The following is a 7,022-nucleotide window of genomic DNA, read 5'->3' as shown; positions in this document are numbered from 1 at the left end:
AAGCAGTCAACATGGGCTGGGATTTCACTGCTTTTCTTAAAACCCATGACGTTAAAATTTGGCAGTCCTTGGCTACATCACTCACTCAGTCACATGTCTAAACTTCGCAGAGGCCTCTGTGTTGACCTGCTTTTGGCCTTCTGCCCTTGGGCACAAGAGTGAAGTGTCCAGGGTCTCCCTGCAGGTGCTCATGTCTGTGCCTCTGCCAGCCTGGACCCTGGCTACAGCAGTGTGTGGCCTGGTTGAGTCCAGGGACCCGGGTCTCAGTGTCTTGGCCTCCCGTTTCTCTTCTCCTGAGATTCCACTTCTGGTGATGGCACAAATAAACACAGCCAGACTTAGTTAAAGAAGTGGGAATAGATCCTATTCAGTAATAGCTGAGGCTACAGAAAGGCGCTGAGAGAAATAAGAAAGACTAGCCACCCTACTACCACTGCAGGTAAGCAGAAGCCTGCACTAGGCGTGGCCATCAGGGAGTGGTGCCTGTGCGCATGAGCAGAGGCCTGCACTGGGCGTGGCCATCAGGGAATGGTGCCCCTGTGTACAAGCAGAGTCTCACACTGGGCGGGGTCAGCAGGGAACAGTGGCTCACGTTCCATCTTTGTCCTTCCTTCTTCAGGGTGAGGACTAGAGCTCTTGTCTCAGGAAAAATTGCCAGCGTGCTGGGTCAACCACCAGGGAGCGACAGACCGCCCTCCAGGATACACACAGCTTGAGGGTACTATGGGTCATGTGTGTGGGGATGCGGAGCTCCTCCTCAGACCTGCTTCGGCTCTGAGGACGTCCTCCTAGCTCGAGGCCGCTGGGTCCTCCGTGTGTGTCAGGTCTTAGGTGATACTCCCAGGTCTGGGACCCTGGGTCCTCTGTGTGCGCCTTGGGCCTGAGGAGATACTCCCAGGTCCGGACGCTAGGTCCTCCATGTGCCTCATGTCTGAGGAGGCCCTCCCAGCTCAGGGACCCTGGGTCCTCCGTGTGCCTCATGTCTGAGGAGGCCCTCCCAACTCCGGGACCCTGAGTCCTCTGTGTTCCTTGGGTCTGAGGAGGTCCTCCCAGCTCGGGGACCCTGGGTATTTCGTGTGCCTGGGGTCTGAGGAGATACTCCCAGCTCAGGGACGCTGGGTCCTCCATCTGCATCAAGTCTGAGGAGGTCGTCACAGCGCGGGGACCCTGGGTTCTCCGTGTGTGTCAGGTCTGAGGAGGTCCTCCCAGCTCAGAGACCCTGGGTTCTTCGTGTGCATGGGGTCTTGTGGTGAGCCGTTTCTGTGAACTGTGGCCGCCATTACAAGATGGCGCTGGTTTCCCCTGTAGTCTGTGACAAACAACTCCTTATCAGAATGAGTTGGCACGCTGTGACTTGGCACCCTATGAGAAAAGTCCACGTGGCAGTTGTGCATTGGGGCTTTATCTGCTTTATTAAGGCTGGGGCACACGGGAGTAGTAGTAGTGGCAGTAGTAGTAGCAGTAGTAGTAGTAGTGGCAGTAGTAGTAGCAGTAGTAGTAGTAGTGGCAGTAGTAGTAGCAGTAGTAGTAGTGGCAATAGGAGTAGCAGTAGAAGTAGTAGTAGGAGTAGCAGTAGAAGCTAAAAGACATGTCAATACAAAGGCCTGAATAAACAGCTGAAAGAAGAAAAAATATCAAGGACCTGAATAAACTGCTGAAAGAAGATTCCTGAGTTGCGTCTTCCTTGCGGGCAAGGGGTCGCGACAGGGTCTGAGGAGTTCCTCCCAGCTCGGGGACCCTGGGTCCTGGGTGTGTGTCAGGTCTGAGGAGATCCCCCAGCTCAGAGACCCTGGGTCCTTCGTGTGCCTGGGGTCTGAGTAGATACTCCCAGCTCAGAGACGCTGAGTCCTCTGTGTGCCTTGGGTCTGAGGAGGTACTCCTAGCTCCGGGACCCTGGGTCCTTGGTGTGCCTGGTGTCTGAGAAGGTCCTCCCAGCCCAGGGACCCTGGGTCCTCCGTGCACCTTGGATCTGAGGAGATATTCCCAGCTTGGATACGCTGGGTCCTCAGTGTGCCTGGGATCTGAGGAGATAATCCCAGCTCAGGGAACCTGGGTATGCCATGTACCTGGAGTCTCCCAGCTCAGGGACCCTGGGTGCTCCATGTGCCTCCTGTCTGAAGCAATACTCCACCAGCTTGGCACCCTAGGTTCTCTGAGCACCTCTGGTCTGAGGAGGTAACTCCTAACTTGGGTACCCTGGTGGGTCATATGTATGGGAGGAGAGTTGCCTTCTCAGCAGACTCAAGCATACTCCCACCTTGGAGACAATGTGGTTCATGTGTATGCAGACTTGGAGCTTTCTCTTAGAGCAGACTCAGGAATACTCCCAGTTTGGGGACACTTTGTGTTGTGTCTACAGGGACTTTAGGGTCCCTTCTCTTTAGCCTCAGTGAGACTCACAGCTTGGGGACACTGTGGATCAAGGCTATAACTCCGTTCTAAGACCAGCTGTGGGTCAAGGCTATAGGGACACCTAGAGCTCCATTCTTTTCAGACCATCCTCAGGCAGATAACTGACTTGGAGACACTGTGGGTCACGTGTGTAGGGTCATCCCGAGCTCCCTTCTCCTCAGAGCAACCTCAGAGGGATGCCTCACTTGGGGACACTGAGTCATATCTACAGGGATGCTCTTCTCAGACTAGCCTTAGAGAGATCCTGGCTTGAGGATTCTGTGGGTCATGTCTATAGGCATGCCTAGAGCAGCCTCAGAGAGATCTTCCAGAAACTTCTGGATAAATAGGCGGCAGGTGAGGAAAAGGGAAGTGTGAAGAGAAAGCAGATTCACTCCCTGCGCCCATTTGAGAGCTGAGGAGGGAGCCTTGCTCTCCTTCATTATTTCAGCAAGGTTTACTTTGGGGAAACATCCCTTCAAGAGGCTCTGATTACTTGTCATCAAAACACAGCTACTTGGATGATTTCTGGCACAGAGGGAGGAGGAATTGTTCTAACTGCTTATTTTTATTGTGTTAAAGCAGGAAAAATATTAAAAAATGGAAAAGTAGATGTATGAAACCCACAAGGTTATTTAAGTTTAAATATGTTATTTCTAATAAGCCAGAATTTGTGAAAAAATAGTTCATGGATTTTATGGAACTAAATTAATCAAAATTTTGATTAAGAATACATTTTGTCTTTGATTGAGCAAGTCAGTTTATTTGGCAGTGCATTTGTAATGGTATACTGTGTTGACATTCTACATCTGCTGAAATATCTTGACTATATAATGCTTTGGTATTATACCACAAAGTTAATTGAGGAAATTAATTTTAATTAATTGAAGTATTTATTTTAAGTAATGATTTCATTCTTTCCTCCTAGATCATGAACATTTTAAGTAAATCCAGAATTTGTTAAAAGTCAGTTAACACTCAACTGTGGACCCCTATGTTCCTGGTTTTTGTCCCAATGGGAGATCTGTAAGCATCATTTTAAACTTTTTAAGCTGATTGATCATTCATAGTTTTCTTATTTTAATCTTTTATTAATGTGTTTTTTTAACTAGGAAATTACCCATTCCCTCTAGGTTTCCAATTTTATGTAGTAGGTTTCTGCAGTTTGATTTTTAATTTCTTCTCTAACTTTGAACTTCTGCCATTTTTATCAACAATATTTTTAAATATACTTTTTAGTTTACCTTGTTTTGATTGAATTATCTTGTTTGACAGTTCTCATTATCTCAAAAAGTTTTAATTATCTTTTTCTTATTAATATCTTTGGGACAGTGTGTGTAACTTGGTGACAGAGAACTCGCTTAACATGTGAGAGTCCCTGGGTTCCATTTCAGCACCACACACAGACAATATGTCTTTCACAGGACCCAAGGGTCAGGAGAATTGTTTAAAATATTATGTATTTACACACACACACACACACACACACACACACACACAGATATTTTCCAAATTGGGTTGAAATTATTCTAAGAAAATTCGCTAATCAATTTTATAGAAAGAAAGAGGATGGTGATATTTTAAAATTCCACCTATTGATATTACATGATATTCCAGCTTAAAACCACTGAAATAATTACAGTGTGTAAGATAAAGGTCAATATATTCTTTTAAAAAAACAGATGCATTTACCAAAAATAGACTTTTTTAAACAGACATTTTCTACTTTTTCAAATTTAGAAAGCATATTTGAATATCTTATTATTAAAGTCTTACATTCATCATGTAGTTAGTTTCTCTTACTCCTTGCAAGCAAGGGAATTGACCTTCTAATAAGAATGCTTTATATATTGTCAGAAGTTCTTTTTGGAGAACTCTATTAAGTGTTTCTCATATATTCAAAATATCATTCAAAAGCATACCAGTGACCTTTTGATTTCATCAATTTTAATTTCTTTTGAAATAATGTGTGTATATATTAGTACTTACTAAATATTACTTTGTGTAGGAAATGGCCTGATTTCATTTTATATAAATGCTGGTGCTCTATGTGCTTCAAAGGTAGTTTTTAGAATAGAGTTGAGTATAACTCATATTTTGAAATCATTAAAAAAGTACATACACTTTTTACCATATTTTAATGAAGTAATATAAGTGGAGATTAGACATTTTGATATCATGAGCTGAAAAATAATTAAATATAGTTGAATCCTTTTGGGGTGTTCAACATAATAGTTTCCACCCTCTTCTATAAATGCCCCAGTTATCTCATATTATATGCTTGGTTTGGAGTTATTCTTTAAATTTATTTATGGTGATGAGAATTAAGCTGATAACCTTGACTATGTTAGGCAAACAATGAATTTCAGCCCTTTTAAAATATTATATTGAGACAGGATTTTGCTAAGTTCCTGAGGTATTGAGGCTGGCTTCAAACTTTGTGATCCTCCTGCTTCAGTCTCCAAAATAGCTGTGATTACAGTTCAAAGTGCCTAGTATGGCCTAGAGAATTTTTATGCATTATCATGTTTCTAATTTCTTGTTTTTGACTCCAATACACATTTATTCAACTAAAACAAAACATCTTTAAACATATTTTAACAATGTACAAATACATTCACAATATAATCTGCTGATTAAAAGACTCCAACAAAGTTTCCAGTATCTCAACAGAATTTACAACTGCCTACAATAATTTGTAGATTGGTTTAGTTTACAGTTAAATATATTGCCTTGTTTAAGAAAAATTATTAATACAAATGTATGATTTACAATATCCCCATTATAGCAAGAAAAAATAGATTCATAAAATGTCTTTAGGCATTTATTATGCCAAGTATTTAAATGATTCTTTTTACTATGACATAAGAATAATATTCATTTAGTACTAAAAGATTTTATTAGCCCAGAGATCACTGAAGAGTTTCCAGGAAGTTCCAAAATAAAATATGACTATCCTTTCTATGAAATAAATAAAACAGCAGCGATCCCTGGGTATCCCTTAAACATAAACTATAAAGATTCCATTTATTAGTTAGGCCTTAAGTATAAAAATAAAAGAAAATTTTAGAAACTAGTTAACACTACCAGCCTGAATTTGTTTTCACTTGTGCATGTCTAGCATAAGCAATTTCAACATGAAGTATATATTTAAAATTAACATTTTTTTTCTAACTTTTTAACTCATACACAAGCCAAGTGTTTACTCTTAATCATGGAATCAACTTATTTCTGAAAATAACCTATAGAAATAGTATGTAAACACACATACCTTTGAGATATATTAAGAACATCCTATATTCTATGGATCAAAATGCAAATATCTCTGTAACATATGTAAACTAACACATTAATTTGGGATATACGGATACATTACTATATGCATACATATGTACACCATAAAATAAATTCTGACAATGTTCTTAATGATATCATACTTCCCAGCCTCAACTACTAGAAAAAGAAAATTAAAACTTTGTTTAAAAAAAAAACAGTTTTTATAGTAACTTTGCAAGTGAAAACAAAACAAACAAACAAAAATCAATGCTCCCTTTTATACTGGACTGAGCTCTAAACAATTCATAATCAAGAATCTCTTCAGCAATTCCCCAATATCACAGAAAATATAATTTTCTCTCTATTCAAGAAGTCTGTTCATTTCTGGTGTTTTGTCTTAAAAACTGCATTTCAAGATACCAGGTAGCCATGCTAGTTAAATTCTTCCGGCTGCCCACTTGCACCTAATGTAACCATACAGGTTGGCACCCTGTAGCACCACACCCATGATAACCATGCCAACCATTTTACTCTGAGGGAGAAGAAAGCACTAAAGGCAAACATCACTCACAGCACTGTACAGGCAATTAGTCCTAACCAAAAGATTCTTGATTCAACTTTTGAAACAGTTTTATTCTCCTGAGGAGATGCCTTCCTGGACTCAAACACCCAATGACTCTTTCCATCCTCATCAATATGATTCCACCACCCAAGGCCTACCATCAGTCTCTACCTGTGGCATTCTTCACTGCCCAAAAGTCACGTGACAACAACAAGATAATTGTCACCATACAAGCAATAAAGCTGCTGCTTAGCAATTCAGAGAGATGATAGACTATAATGGCACAGACTCAGAAGAACAAATGGAAAAATCATGCCACTGGGTGTCAGATTTTAGATTTTCTTGGTCTATTAGTTGTCTCTTCTTCTGCATCAAACAATGAAACATCTTCAGTGTCATCATTGCTGTCCTGACTGCAAGGCTCTACCAGCGTCTCCTATTCCTACATGATTGCAGGGTACCCCTACAGGGCAGCTCACAAGGGAGCTGAAGAGGTGCCTGGAGGCCGCACCCCTTACACTTCCTCGCATGCATGACGTGCAAGATGGGCCGAGGAAAAAGACCACCCGCACCCCACCCACCACACAGAGCATTTCTACAGCCCAACATCGGATCCGCCCAGCGCTGGGCATTGGTTGAGGATGGGCTTCTCCTCTCCACACCTCCAAGCTTCCCGAGGCTTTCCCTATGAGGGCCTCGGAGCACCCAGATCACCTCCGCGACAACTACCCTTGGTCCTCCATCCTTCCCGCCCACTCAGCTCTTCCTCAAGACGGACAGCCAGAGGGGACAC

At 42.0% G+C, this 7,022-nt stretch overlaps 1 pseudogene; it reads right to left on the bottom strand.

Annotated features, from left to right (window-relative positions):
* Positions 1–6,032: 6,032 nt before the first annotated feature.
* On the bottom strand, positions 6,033–6,458 carry LOC144251703 (Golgi apparatus membrane protein TVP23 homolog B pseudogene; annotated as a pseudogene).
* Positions 6,459–7,022: the final 564 nt, after the last annotated feature.

This window comes from Urocitellus parryii, unplaced genomic scaffold (genome assembly GCF_045843805.1).
Source record: "Urocitellus parryii isolate mUroPar1 unplaced genomic scaffold, mUroPar1.hap1 Scaffold_155, whole genome shotgun sequence".
Taxonomy (NCBI): domain Eukaryota; kingdom Metazoa; phylum Chordata; class Mammalia; order Rodentia; family Sciuridae; genus Urocitellus; species Urocitellus parryii.
The sequence above is the reverse complement of the archived record's forward strand: the minus strand, read 5'-3'. Positions and strand labels throughout refer to the sequence as shown.